Source organism: Microtus ochrogaster, chromosome 5, assembly GCF_000317375.1.
Source record: "Microtus ochrogaster isolate Prairie Vole_2 chromosome 5, MicOch1.0, whole genome shotgun sequence".
Lineage (NCBI taxonomy): Eukaryota > Metazoa > Chordata > Mammalia > Rodentia > Cricetidae > Microtus > Microtus ochrogaster.
In genome coordinates this window covers 359291-374924 of record NC_022012.1, presented here as the reverse complement: position 1 = coordinate 374924, position 15634 = coordinate 359291, and the positions used below count along the sequence as shown (strand labels likewise).

At 37.8% G+C, this 15634-nt stretch overlaps 1 protein-coding gene and 1 pseudogene across 8 annotated transcripts in view; one reads left to right on the top strand and one right to left on the bottom strand.

The window, feature by feature from the left end:
* The window catches only part of Gria4 (glutamate ionotropic receptor AMPA type subunit 4), a 387848-nt gene that overhangs the window by 13202 nt on the left and 359012 nt on the right, over window positions 1-15634 (top strand). The gene's annotated exons all lie outside the window — the stretch shown is intronic.
* On the bottom strand, window positions 546-4826 carry LOC106143756 (annotated as a pseudogene).

Genomic DNA, 15634 nt, shown 5'->3' with positions numbered 1-15634 from the left:
GTATGTGTGTATGTGCATGTGTCTTTGTGAATACGCATATGTATTGTGTGAATGTTGTATACAGGCGTCTGTGTGTAATATACAGGTGTTTGTGTGTATGTGTGTATGTGCATGTGTCTTTGTGAATACGCATATGTATTGTGTGAATGTTGTATACAGGCGTCTGTGTGTAATATACAGGCGATTGTGTGTATGTGTGTATGTGCATGTGTCTTTGTGAATACGCATATGTATTGTGTGAATAATATACAAGCGTCTGTGTGTATGTGCATGTGTCTTTGTGAATATGCACATGTATTGTGTGGATGTTGTATACATTTGTGTCCATGTCTCTGCTTCTTGCGTTCAGGTCCATGTGTATGTTTGTGTGTGAAAGTGTAACTACCCACATGTTCCCAAGCATGTGTGTAGAAGTCAGAGAACATCCTTGAGTGTGAGTCCTTTCCTTCCATCTTACTCAAGGCAGGGCCTTTTCTGTTATCAGAAGTGCCTGCCAAGAGACCTGGACTACAGACATGTGCTACTGCTTCGGGTTCGTGTGGGTGCTAGGGATTCAAACGCAGCTCCTCACACTTTATCTTTTGAACCATCTCCCCAGCCCTCTCAATCTGCTTTATAAGCCTGCAGCAAGAGGGCCCATCTGAATTTACAAATCAAAGGCCACCTGCAGCTTTTCCTTATCTTTTGTTCTCTTTAGCACACTGGATACTCCTTCTTCTGTCTTTGCACTTTCTGCTCCTTTCCTGGAATCCCCTATCCAGTTGTTTGCTTAAAAACATTGTTATGAACCTTCAAGATTCAGAGCATATGGGACTTTTAGAAATACTGCCCAGCATATGCCCCAAATCACAACTCCACTTACACTCCGTACCAGAACATTAACCTAATAGCTACCGGAACTTGTCAAAATTTTAAGCATTAGTTCAAAATTTTTATATTTTGCAATCTACATTTCACACCAGAATAAGATCTTTCAAAGCAAAGGATGTTGTTAAATGATGGAAGCACATATCATATAGTTCCTGGCACAGTGTGAGAACCAGTGAGAATATGCATACACGGGTGAGTGATCTCTTTGCTAGTCTTGCAGGGCACTCTTCTTAAGCTCACTAGGAATTTTCATGTGGCACTTTTCATAAAGCAAGGGAAAGGTGTAAAAAGAATTAAGCTGATACAGAGAGGTGATCTGCATTTTCTTTGTTTTACATATTCATTTCTATTGTTTCTATTCCATCTGACTTCTAGACTAAGCTAAGGAAAGGAATATGTTTTGGGGGGAAAGTATTGTACAGGATCATAGACAGATCATTCTTTGACAAATTTGAAACTAATAGATGAGCACTTCAAATTGATTTATAACATTGGGTATCTGGCTAACAGAACCTGAAATGTGGACTGAAACCACTTTAAAAACTGAAAGAGCCCAGCTGGAAAGGTCAGGTGAACTAGAGGGAACATACTGGAAAACCCACTTTGCAGACACTGCCTTTTCCCTTAGCACATCTGAAAGTTCATGGAAGTAGAAGATTTCCTAGAAAAGGGCATGTTCTTAAAATGTACAACGTCTCTCACGGAAGGGCTTCATCACCTCCATAGCAACTTTTGGCATACATTTCCTGACAACTTACTTTTTAAGTTTTTTTTTTATAATCCTTTATTCCCCTGTTGTTTGAAATAAGCTTATTCTTGAATAAGTTCTAAATATATCTGTGGAGGTGTCCATTTTACCTAGTCAGGGTTAGAAGCATTTGCCCCTTCTTCCTTACAAAAGATTTAGATCCAAGAGAAATATATTAATTTTCCTTTGGAAATTTTGCATGCCTCTTTCTTAAAGAGAAGCCTTCAGTACAAAAATATTTCTCTTATTGCTGAGACAGCTTTTGAGAGACGAATTGATATTCATATCTACTGTTTAATGACATCATTAGCCACTAAATTTTTTTTTTTATGTTTTTCCTTGATTTGAGAAGGCAACACTACACATTTTCTCTGGTATGTATATTCTAACTTGCATTGTTTGTGCATGTTTGTGAGGGTGCCTGCAGTCTATAAAGCTATAAGTGACCTTAAGAGCAGGAGAGGTGTTGGAAAACTACAAAAGGTCACTAGATCCGTGAAAGAAAAGGTGGTAGTCTGAGATGAGATAGCACAAGAAAGTATAGGGCAAACACATCTCAAATAAATCTTGTTTGAAAATATGAGCTATCATGAGACTTAATTCTTCGTCTTCCTTAGCAGACAGAGGTCAGACAGGTGATTGCATCATAGAAATAAAGAAATGGCATATTATAGACAGTTTTTAGGTAAATAAACAATAGGCAGAAATAGAGACACATATTTTATTGGTAGTTTACATACTGACAGATAATACGCAGTAGCTAGATAACTGATATATAGGTGACAGGTAGATAGAGTAATATGTAATAAATGGGGGATATACATATATATAACATGTATATATGTTTTGCAGATAATGTAGTAACATATATGATATATGATACACTGATATATACCCTAAACAAGAAAGCTTGTTTAAAATTGATGTAACACGCCTTTAATCCCAGCACTCGGGAGGCAGAGGCAGGCGGATCTCTGTAAGTTCAAGACCAGCCTGGTCTACAGAGCTAGATCCAGGACAGGCTCCAAAGCCACAGAGAAACCCTGTCTCGAAAAAACCGAAAAAAAAATTGATGTAACAGTTTAAAAATCAACTTGTCATAATTGATCCAAATCCATTAAAAATTCTAGACATGAAAGTGTTCAGGAAAGCTTTACTTGGCAGTGTTTGTTTGAAGAATGAATCAGTAGATTAGTAAAGACTGTTGGACAAAGACCATGCTCCATGAGAACTCTGACTCATGACAACAATTCTGACTCTAAGAGTTTTCTTTCTACACATAGATTGTTTATGTCTTTTTATTGATATTTTCTTCTGTTTTTAATTGTTTTTATTGAGCTATACGTTTTCCTTCAGTACTCTCCCCTTCTACCATCTCCCATGATTCACATGCTCCCAATTCTTTTTCTACTTTCCATGTAGATTAGATCGATGTACATCTCTCTTAGGGTCCTCTCTGTTGTCGAGGTTCTCTGGGATTGTAAATTGTTGGCAGTTTTTTCTTTGTTTTGTGTTTATAAGCCACTTACAAGTGAGTATATATTATATTTCCTTTTTGAGTCTGGGTTACCTCTTTCAATATGGTGTTTTCTAGATCCATCCATTTGCCCACAAATTTAAGAATGTCATTTTTTTTTCCTGCTGTGTATTACTCCATTGTGTAAATTTACCACATTTTCCTTATCCATTTTTCATTTGAGGGGCATTTAGGTTGTTTCCACTTTCTGGCTATGACAAATAATGCTACTATGAACATCGTTGAGCACATGTCCTTATGGAATGATTGAACATCCTTTGGATATATACCTAAAAGTGTAATTGCTGGGTCTTGAGGTATGTTGTTTCCTAATTTATTGAGAAATCTTCATACTGATATCCAAAGCAACTGCCAGTTTGCTTCCCACCAGTAATGGAGGAGTGTTCTTTTTACCCCACAACCTCTCTAGCATAAGTTGTCATCAGTGTATTTGTTCTTGGCCATTCTTACAGGTGTAAGATGGAGTCTCAGAATTGTTTTGATTTGCATTTCACTCCTGGCTAAGGATGTTGAGCATTTTCTTAATTGTCTTTCAACCGTTTTAGATTCCTCTTTTGAGAGTTCTCTATTTAGCTGTGTACCCCATTTTTATTGGATAATTTGTTTATTTGATGACAAATTTCTTAAGTTCTTTGTATATTTTTGAGATCAGCCCTTTGTCCAGTGTGATGTTGGTGAAGTTTTTTTTTTTCCTTTCTGAAGGCTGCTGTTTTGGCTTGTTGACCGTGTGTCCTTTGCTTTACAGAAGCTTCTCAGTTTTAGGAGGTCCCATTTATTAATTATTTCTCTCAGTGTCTGTGCTGCTGGGGTTATATTTAGAAAGTAGTCTCCTGTGCCATTGCAATCAAGTGTACTTCCCACTTACGCTTCTATGACATTCAATGTAGTTGGTTTTAGGTTGAGTTCTTTAATTCATTTGGACTTGAGTTTTGTGCATGGATCTAAATATGGATCTATTTTCATTTTTCTACATGTGGCTATTCAGTTAATCCAGCACCATTTGTTGAATATGCTTTTTTTTTTTCATTTTATATTTTTTGCTTCTTTGTCAAAAGGCAGGTGACCTGATGAGTCTCTGGGTTTCCCCGTCTGTTGTTATGGTCCTCTTTTCATTTCTGATTTTATTAATTTGGATCTTCTCTCTCTTCCTTTTGGTTAGTTTGGATAATGGTTTGCCTGTTTTGTTGATTTTCTCAAAGTAACAACTCTTTCTCTCATTGATTCTTTGTATTGTTTTCTTTGCTTCAATTTTGTTGATTTCAGCTTTTTTTTTTAAAAGTATATGTCCCATTTTATTTTTCCAAGGTGTTTTCTTCTGTCTTTATAAAGCCCCTTAACATGGGCTTTGGTAGAGATTATAGTGCAGCACCAGCAGGTCTAGATCGTGGTAGAGGTGTTCAGTCCTTCCGAGCTTACCAAGATCGATTCCTGACTACTAACACAGCTCACACAGTAATGCAGCTTGACATAGAGTTTGGGGAGCACCTAAGCGTCAAAGACACTTCCTTCGGATATGTCCATGATGGCAGCAGCCTCTACATTGTTCCTAATGATGAATTTCTTAATGGCCTTGTCCTTGGGCACACAGTGAGCGTAGTCAGTGCAGCGAATTGGTTGCACATGGCCGTGGCCCTTTTTGACAGGACTTTTGTTTCTCCTTTTTTTAATCATCTTGGAGTCAAGTCCCAAAAGCTGATTGCAGCTCTCAATTTAATTATATCCTTTGGTCTAGTCCTCCTGGATGGAATTTGCTTCTTTTTCTTCTAGAGTTTTTAGGTGTTCTGTTAACTCACTAGTGTTGCCTTTTTCCAGCTTCTTTATGTAGGCATTTAGTGCTATGAACTTTCCTCTGAACACTGCTTTCATTGTGTCCCGTAAATTTGGGTATGTTGTCTGGTCATTTTCATTGAATTTTAGGAAAACTTTAATTTCTTCCTTTATTTCTTCCTTGTTCCATTGATGTTTTAGATGAGCATTGGTTAATTTCCATGTGTTTGTGGGCTTTCTGAAATTAATGTTGCTGTTGAATTATAATTTTAAGCCATGGTGTTCCAGTAAGATATATGGGTTATTCCATTTTTTTAATCTGTTGAAGTCTGCCTTGTTACCTGGTATGTTGTCAATTTTTGAAAATGTTCCATGAGATGCTGAGAAAAAGTTATATTCTTTATGCTTTGATAGAATGTTCTACAGATCTCTGTTATGTCCATTTGAGTCATAACATCTTTAGTTCCCTTATTTCTCCGTTAATTTTCTGTCTGGTAGACCTGTCCAGTGGTAAGGGTGGGTCGTTGTAGTTTCCCATTATTAGTGTGTGGGGTTCAATGTGTGATTTAAGCTTTAGAAGTGTTTCTTTTACATTTGAGGGTATTCTTGTATTTGGGGCATAGAATTTGGCATTGAGATTTCCTCCTGATGAATATTCCTGTGGCTAAAATGAAATGTTCTTCTTTGTCTCTTTTTATTCATATTAATTTGAAGCCTATTTTGTTAGATATAAGGATAACTACACCAGTTTGTTTTTTAGGTCCATTTGATTGGAAAATATTTTTTCCAACCCTTTACTCTGAGATGATGAATGCGTTTGAGGTTAAGTTGTGTTTCTTGTATGGAGCAGAAGGATGGGTTCTCTTTTCATATACAATCCGTTAGCCTGTGTCTTTTTATAGGTGAGTTGAGTCCATTTATTTTAAGGGATATTAATGACCAGTGATTGCTAGTTTCTGTTATTTTAGTTTTCATTGTTGGTGATGTTATTGTGTGTGTTTTTTCCTTCTTTGGGATGTCCTACTATGTGATCATCTATTGTCTGTGTTTTTGTGGATGTAGCTAACTCCCTTGGGTTGGAGTTTTCCTTCTAGTACTTTGTGTAGGGCTGGGTTTGTGGCTAGGTATTGCTTAAATCTGGTTCTGTTATGAAATACCTTGTTTTGTCCTTGTATGGTGATCGAAAATTTTGCTGGATATAGTTGTCTGAGCTGGAATATGTGGTCTCTTAATGTCTGCATAATGCTTGATCAGGACCTTCTGGCTTTCATTGTTTCCACTACGAAGTCAAGTATAATTCTGATAGTTCTGCCTTTATAGTTACTTGACCTTTCTCCTTTGGAGCTCTTCATTTTCTGTCTTCATTCTGTATGTTTATTGTTTTGATCATTATGTGGCAAATAGACTTCTTTTGATCCAGTCTATTTGTTGTTCTGTAAACTTCTTGTATCTTCATATGCATATTTTTCTTTAAATTGGAAATGTTTACTTCTCTGATTTTGTTATATACATTTTCTGCCTTTGAGTTGGACTTCTCCTTCTTCTATTGCTATTATTCTTAGGTTTGGTCTTTTCATGGTGTCCAATATGTCCTGGATACTTTGTGTTCAGTTTTTGTTATAGTTAATGTTTTCTTTTACCGATGAGTATATTTCTTCTATTTTATCTTCAATGCTTAGGATTCTTTCTTCCATCTCTTGTATTCTGCTGTTTGCTCTTTATGCTTACATTTGTGGCTCTTGATTGTTTTCTCATATTTTCCATTTCGGGAATTCCCTCTGTTTCTGTTTTTGTTGTTGTTGATTTCTTTCAATTTTTTTTGTTTGTTTTTTCCTTCATTTCTTTGAGAATTTTTCATTCTCAACATTCTCAAAAATTCTCCTAAAGTTATTATTTTAGGTTATTTTCTTCTGCTTCATCTATATTGGCATGTTCAAGTATTGCCTTTGTAGAACCACTTGTTTTTGTTGGTATAGTACTGCTCTTTGTGGTGTTGAATGTGTTACCTTCTCTACTCATCTTTTAGTCTGATTGGTACAGTTGGGTCTGTGTCTCTGGTGGTCAATCTTCCAGGTGCCAGTGGATCCAAGGCTCAGATGGTTGCTCTTCATGGTGCAGTCAGGGCCACAATTCCAATTACTTTGCACATTGCTCAGCATTCCTGGGGATTGCTCTGCAATCTCAGAGGTAATTTAGTACTGTTCCCATGGAGGTCGCTGGCTTCAGACTTATTTTCACAGAGGTCCCTACTCATACTTGGTACCTCAGAGATCTCTGACTAGGGCCTGCTCACTCATATCTGCTTCTACAGAGGTTTCTGCCTCAGGCCTGCTCAGGAGGAGGGTGATGTCTCAGGCCTCCTCTGGTGGAGATTGCTAGCTTAAGCCTGTTCCCTCAGATGTCCCTGGCTCTGGCCTGCTCCCGAGGAGGTTCCTGGCTTGGGCCTAGTCCCGCAGAGGTCTCTGCCCTGCTTATTTGGCAGTAGCTCCCTTGTACCTACTCCAGTGAACGAAGCTCGCTCAGGCCTGTTACTGCAGATTTCCCTGGCTCAGACCTGCTCCTTCGGCAGTTGCTCCCTTGTACCTGCTTTTGAGGAGCTTGCAAGGGCCAGCTCTAGCAGAGGTCCCTGAGTCAGACCTGGTCCTGTAGAAGTCTCTGACTCCGGCCTGTTCCATCAGCAGTCACTCCCTTGTCCTCTTTCTTCTGTTTTTAATGCAAGAGCTAGTGCCACAGTAGTGGAAAGAATGAAGTATTTTAGATAGATGCAAGAAGGCTGTTATCAAAATGTTCCAATGATATATGAAGCTGACTGATGTTTAAGTGCCTTTTAAATGCTTCAGGAATATAGTGGCATATAGATCTTGCACAACAGTCCTGGCTGACATTCAGTTAAAAACAGGTACATTGGGTTATCATGGAGGCACAGTGTATCTAAACTCTGCGAAGATACTTTGCAATTCTTGTTGATGAATGTTACTTAAAAATATGTTTAGTTGGTCCTAATCTTACTGTTCTGTAATCTACTCTTTTTTTTTTCTCTGAAGCACAAAAGTTTGGGGGAAGAAAATTCAGAAATTATATAGTGATACATTTAAGCCTTGAAAATGATATGATGATACAATATGTACTGGAGGCAAACCAAACAAGGGTAAAGATAAAGTGCAGAGGTATTTGGATGACTCTGAGGAGGAGAAATGTGTGTAGAGAAAAAGGAAGGGACCGAGGCTTGGCAGACTGTGTAGATCAGAGACGATAGTACTGCTTCGGGGAGAGGTCTAACGTGGAGGATTGTGGACTGCTCTACAGGCTGGGAGATGATGCGATTCCTTATCCTAGAGCAGGAAACAAGAGTTATTTTAAGCAGTTCATAAAATAATTACGTGTGTGTTTTAGGAGTCACCACAGCTCTGCTCTGCTCCTCTTTTATGTGTATAGCAAGGCCTGCTCCACTCTCATACAGTCTACTGCACTAAGCAACAGTTTCCTGTACAAGAAATGTAATTTTGCTACTCGGTTGCTTCTGGGAGAGCTGTTATTGTATGTATTATGTTCACAATTTTTCAGTGAGAACTGTAACAACCAACAACCAATACTTAGCTTGTAACACAAACTGTATGCCCTTGCAACTGCAAGCCTGGTGTTTTCAGACCACACAGACTGTAAGAGATCTGGCTGTGTTAAGAAGAAATAAAAACAAATGCAAGAAAAGTGGAAATATAATCAAATACTCTACAACATAATATAGATGCTGGAGAATGCAACAAACTCCTCAAGTAGTAAATTTCGTGTGATCTTTTGAATTGTTTTGCTGGAAAATAATCATTTCTTTAGCTGGTGCAAACAATGTATGGCATAATATTGACTTAACTATATCACCACATATTATATAGAAATAAGAATGAATTTCTAAAGAAATGTTTTAAATAATAAAATTTGCAGTTATTTTTTATGTGTGTATATACAATACCACATCCATATGAAGTTGAGTGTCATTTTTTTCGAGGTCAGTGAAGAATTGTGTTGGGATTTTGATGGAGACTGCATTGAATCTATAAATTGCCTTTGGTAGAATTGCCATTTTTACTATGTTGATCTTTCCTATCCAAGAGTATGGGGGATCTTTCCATTTTCTGGTATTTTCTTAAAAGACATAAAGTTCTTGTCAAATAGGTCTTTCACGTCCTTTGTTAGTGTTATTCCAAGATATTTTATTTGATTTGTGGCTATTGAGAAAGGTGATATTTCTCTGATTTTCCTCTCCGCTTCTTTATTTTTTGTGTACAGGAGGGCTACTGATTTTTTTTAGTTGATCTTGTATCCTGCCACTTCACTGAATGTATTTATCAGATGTAGGAGTTCTCTGGTAGAGTTTCTGGGGTCACTAATGTACACTATCATATCATCTGCAAATAACAAAAGTTTAACTTTTTCTTTTCCGATTTGAATCCCCTTGATCTCCTTATTGTTGTCTTATTGCTATTGCTATAACTTCAAGAATTATGTTAAAGAGATATGGAGAGAGCAGAGAGCCTTGTCTTGTTCCTGATTTTAGTGACTGCTTTGAGTGTCTCTCCATTTAATTTGAACTTAGCTGTTGGCTTGCTGTATATTGCTTTTTCTATATTTAGATATGATTCTTGTTTTTTGTTTTTTGAGAGAGGATTTCTCTGTATAGTCTTGGAAGTCAGTTACAAGGAGGGCCCCTTTGTTCTTCCTGGCTAGCTTAGCCCCCAAAATACCACACAGAAACTGTATTCATTACAACACTGCTTGTCCCGTTAGCTCTAGTTTCTTATTGGCTAATTCTTACATCTCAATTTAACCCATTTCTATTAATCTATGTATCTTACCAGCCAGATACTAACCGACATCCATCTCAGGCAAAAGATTCATGGCCATGGCGACTCTCACTCTGCCCTTCTTCCCAGCATTCAGTTCTGTCTTCTCTGCCTACCTAAGTTCTGCCCTATCAGGCCCAAAGCAGTTTTTTTTTTTTTTATTCATTAACCAATGAAAGCTACACATGAACAGAAGAACCTCCTACAGCTGTCCTGGATCTCACTTTGTAGATCAGATTGTCCTTGAATTCACAAAGATCTCCCAACCTCTGCCTCGCAAGTGCTTGGATTAAAAGCATGTACCACCACAGTATGTACAAGTAAAGTTTTAAAAGATCTAATGATCTTTTCTATCAGGAATGGTTAGCTTCCAAGGAGCTCCTTCTCTTGACCTATGAAGATATATGTAAATAGTCTTTGCTTTGTTTTGATTTATTTTTTAATCAAGCTTCCTGAGTTGTTTCAGATCATTTTGAGATTTTTCCAGGATGTACATTAACATGTACTTTCTAAAATATGAACAGAAAAAAATAAAATATGAACAGTATTTATGTGAAAGAGTAAGATGTCTTCTTGGGGCAGTTCTTTACTCAAGGGAGCAGAGCACAGGGTAAGTGCGAGCTTTCATTTTAAGCATACGATTGCTTTTCTCATGTTTTAAATTTGTCTTTGCCCTTTACTTTCATAATTATTGCTTATAAATATTTTAATTTCCTTACAAGTTTTAAAATTTGTTGACAATTTCTTTTAGAATAGTAATTTATAGCAAAATACAGAACTTTTCAAATATTTGAAATGAGTACGAAGAAGAGAAAATTAACTAAAATTAAATTCCTATGAACATAATTTTTTAGTTTAAAACTTGTTTACATTCATTTATTTATTTATTTATTAAAATTTCTACCTCCTCCCATTTCCCTCCCACTCCTCCTATTCCCCCTCTTCCCTCCCTCTCCAGTCCTCAGAGAATTCAGTGTACCCTGTCCCGTGAGAAGTCCAAGGCTTTCCCCACTCCATCCAGGTCTAGGAAGGTGAGCATCCAAACAGACCAGGCTCTTACAAAGCCAGCACATGCAGTAGAATCAAATCCCAGTGCCATTATCATTGGCTTCTCAGTCAGCCCCCATTGTCAGCCACATTCAGAGAATCTGTTTTGATCACATGCTTGTTCAGTCCCTGTCCAGCTGGCCTTGGTGAGCTCCCATTAGATCAGTCAGACTGTCTCCATGAGTGGATGCACCCCTCGTGGTCCTGACTTCCTTGCTCATCTTCTCACTCCTTCTGTTCTTCATCTGGACTGTGGGAGCTCAGTCCAGTGCTTCAATGTGGGTCTCTGTCTCTATCTCCATCCATCGCCAAATGAAGGTTCTATGGTGATATGCAAGATATTCATCAGTGTGGCTATGGGACAAGGCCAGTTCAGGCACCTTCTCCTCTGCTGCCCAAGGACCTAGCTGGGGACATCTGCTCTGACACCTGGGAACCCCTTTAGAGCCAAGTCTCTTGCCAACCCTAAAATGGCTCCCTTAATTAAGATACCTTCTTCCCTGCTCCCATATTCACCCTTCCGCCATTTCAACCATCCCACTCCCCCAATTCTCCCCTTCTCCCATCTCTCTTCCCCTCTCCCCTTCCCCCCACCCCACCCCTATTCTCATGCTCCTAACTTTTGCCTGGCAATCTTGTCTACTTCCCATACCCAGGATAACAATTATATGTTTTTCTTTGGGTTCACTTTATTATTTAGCTTCTCTAGGATCACGAACTATAGGCTCAATGTCCTTTGTTTATGGCTAGAATCCACTAATGAGTGAGTACATACTATATTCACCTTTTTGGGTCTGGGATATCAGTAAAGTGTTTTCTATTTCCATCTATTTGCATGAAAAATTCAAGATTTCATTTTTTTTTTTTTACTGCTGAGTAGAACTCTAATGTGTATATATTCCATACCTTCTTTATCCATTCTTCCATTGAGGGTCACTTAGGTTGTTTCCAGGTTCTGGCTATTACGAATAGTGCTGCTATGAACATAGTTGAACAGATGTTTTTGTTGTATGATTGGGCATCTCTTGGGTATATTCCTAAGGGTGGACTTGATGGATCCTGAGGTAGGTTGACTCCCAGTTTCCTGAGAAACCACCACACTGATTTCCAAAGTGGTTGCATTCGCACCAGCAATGGATGAGTGTTCCCCTTACTCCACATCTTCTCCAGCATAGGTTATCATTGGTGTTTTTGATTTTAGCCATTCTGACTGGTGTAAGGTGGTATCTCAAAGTTGTTTTGATTTGCATTTCCCTGATCGCTAAGGAGGTTGAACATGACCTTAAGTGTCTTTCGGCCATTTGAACTTCTGTTGAGAATTCTCTTTTCAGTTCAATACCCCATTTTTTAATTGGGTTATTCATAATTTTAATGTCTAGTTTCTTTATTTCTTTATATATTTTGGAGATTAGGCCTTTGTCAGATGTGGGGTTGGTGAAGATCTTCTCCCATTCAATAGGTTGCTTTTTTGTCTTAAAGACAGTGTTCTTTGCTTTACAGAAGCTTCTCAGTTTCAGGAGGTCCCATTCACAATTTCTTATTTGAAAAATCAGAATATAAGTACTGCAATCTTGAGATTTTTGAGTATGTTAGAAATATATAGCATAAGTTGGTGAATAGAAAAATAGGTTGTCTTTGGCTTCTAACTTCATAAGAATATAGAAAAATTGAAAAATTCTAAAAGCGTGTAACAATTCGTTTCATTCACAATTCTTTGTTTTTCATTCATGTATATTTCTGAATCTGTTACTTGTTTACGAAAAGTATGTATTTATACTTTGTCTAATTCATTATGGTTAAATTAAAAAATATTTCTTAACAATGCCAATAAATATTGTTCATCTTGCTGTATGAACAAAGGAAAGTGAATTAGACTCTAACACATCTAGTTATTAGAGACATCTCAGTTAACCAATATCAGGGCTAAATGACGGAAGGTGTTGCTCACTTAGCAGTTACCATAGCACTGTTTCTGCTTACATACATCTTTCACTTCAAAGTACAAATAGCAGCTTTTGTGTGTGGTGTTGTGCATTGAACTTAAGGCCTTGAGGGTGCTGGGTAAGTGCTCTACTACTGAGTTATATTCTCAGGTTCTGTCCAAAACTGGGATTAATGAAATGAAGTTATTGTCATTCACTGATGTTAGTTCAGGTTTAAAATATAAATAAATAAAGATTGGGATCAAAGCATTTGTCATTGCCAATTGAAAATTGTAGCTTTCTCAGGTTCTAGGCTTGACTTTCCATGTATTTTTTCATTCTCTAGGACAGCCCATGAATGAGGTGATGGATTATGCATACCTGGTTGCTTACTATGGAGAGTTTTTTGTGACCACCTGGATGTTTGAGGTTCTACTTTTTACTGGCCCTATGCCACTTTGATTGTATTGCTGTGATATTTATATTGAGTTTTCTAACCCCTCTTTAATGTGAACTGCTTGATGAAATAGATGATAATACATTCATAATGAATTCCTTCCTAGTGTTTCACGAATGATAACACTAAATTAATGCCCAGTAAATATGTAGAAAGAGGGTGGAGGAAATTAGTATTTGGTTAGATGCTGCAGCCAACCTAGCCGTGGTCATCACAGCACCTGGAAAGGAGGGTAATGATAAATAGAGATACCAGACTCTGGGGTCACTTCAAGAATGAACAATTTTTATTGTTCCCTTTGCTGTTTATATATTGTTCAGATAGCTGCTAGAGATAGCTTTTCAGGTAGAGCCTTATCAAACAGTATCTTTGACTTCATAACTGAAATCTTCCCTCAGTACCCCTGCTCTTGTGACCTTGTTTTGTTCCAGAGGACGTGCATCTTAAATTCTGTTTTGTACCTGCAGTGTTTCTCAGTCACAAGCACATGTGAGTCATGGTTTGTGCTTGAGAAAGGATCCAGGGAGCATCTGGATCCCACCAGTTAGATATCACTGCTTTGATACAATGTTATGTGCCCTATGAAGGTATTAATGACAACAGATTATCTGTTAGCACTGTTATACAAGAAGTGAAAAGCAAACTTTCATGAGCTTCTACATCTGACTAGAGGAATGGTTAGGGATACTAAGTGACAGTACCAATTTACATACGTTGTCTGGAAAATTTGGAACCACAAAGACCTCTAATGAAAGTTTGAAAGTCAGAAGGTCACTCATTGAACTTGTCATCCAAATTTGGTTTGGATTTTCTTGTCTCATGAGGATTATTTGAAACTATTTTCCTCATATTGACAAGATTTCTGGACATGGAGAAAATATGCCAAGTCACCAATTAAAATTATGACACAAGTTTCAAAAACAAAAGCATTCTCATTCTTACCTCTTGTGTTATTACTAACAATCACTAGGACCTTCTAAAATTCCATCACTTCTGTTAATCTCTGTGACAATCCCCCATGTATACAGTACTGAATAAAAATCTACTGCAGGGATCTTTGTTCCTGAGTGATGTATAACCCAATGAAGACCATCAGCACACTCGCAGCGCCATGTGACAAACACTAGGCTGCATTGAGAAAAAGCCAACATGCTCTACTAAGTTCATCTCTCTCTCTCTCTCTCTCTCTCTCTCTCTCTCTCTCTCTCTCTCTCTCTCCCACCTCCATATTACACACACACACCCCATTTCTCTTTTCCTTGTCCCTTAAAACTCTTCTGTACATACCCCTTCTCTTCCCTTCAAATTCATGACCTCATTTGTTATTGTTATTGCATGAATATGTGTATTTGTATATACGTATATTAGCAAATATAACATGTTAATTTCATACCATGTTACATGTTTTCAGGGCTGATGATTTAACACTGGACAGTCAACTGGTGTGCTCTTTCCTGGGGAGGGTTACCATTCCCTCTTTTTGTTTTCTTAAGCTGCCTATAGTTTGTTGTGTAGGGTTGAGACAATATCCAAAAGTCATCCTCAGAGATAACCACTAAAATAGATAATTCCTCACAGGTGTACCCAGAGCCCAATCTCTCAAGAGATTCTAGATTCTGTCAAGTAAAGAATTAACACTAACCATCAAAGTGTCATTCTGTAGCCCAGGCTGTCTTGATACTAACTATGTAGCCCAGGCTCGGGCTGCTCCTTTCTAAAGCACAATTTCTGGCTCCATTCTACAGTTAACAATTACCCCACTTGGTCTACTCTTAAGAATCTTTCTTGCTCACAGTTCTTCATCTGTCATTCAACATCCAGGCTCTTCTCTTTGGCACTTCAACCTATTTATTTTAAAGACAATGCCACTACCATAAGAAGACATGAGAGAGAGCAGTGAGCTCCAGAAAGAGTAGGCTAATGGTGGAATGAGAAGGTAAGAAGATATGAGATAAAGGGAACAATGTCACTGCCAATCAGCAAGAGTAAGTTCTGGTGTTCTACATGAAGAATAAGAAGATAGTATTGAAACACAGAGTTCAAACAGGTAGGAAAGAACACTTTGACCACACTCACTGCTCACTACAAAGAAGTAAAAGATGCTTGAGCCAATGGTATCCCTACTGCTTCCACTGATCACTACACAGTCTATAGACATACCAAATCATTACCCATAGCTGCTAAAGAATAATTACCATCATCTTAATAAAGATAACAGTGAACTGGAAATAACTAAAAATATCAAACTGAAAAATGGTATTTTTAGACCTTGCTGGGATGAAAATGATTGCCACCACACCTAGACAAATTCAAGTATATTCTATATTGAGTCTCATTCCTAATCTTTTTTTTCTTTTTTTTATTGAGAAAAGGAAAAAAAAAACAAGTTTCCACCTCCTCCCAGCCTCCCATTTCCCTCCCCCTCCTCCCACCCTTCCCCCCTCCTCC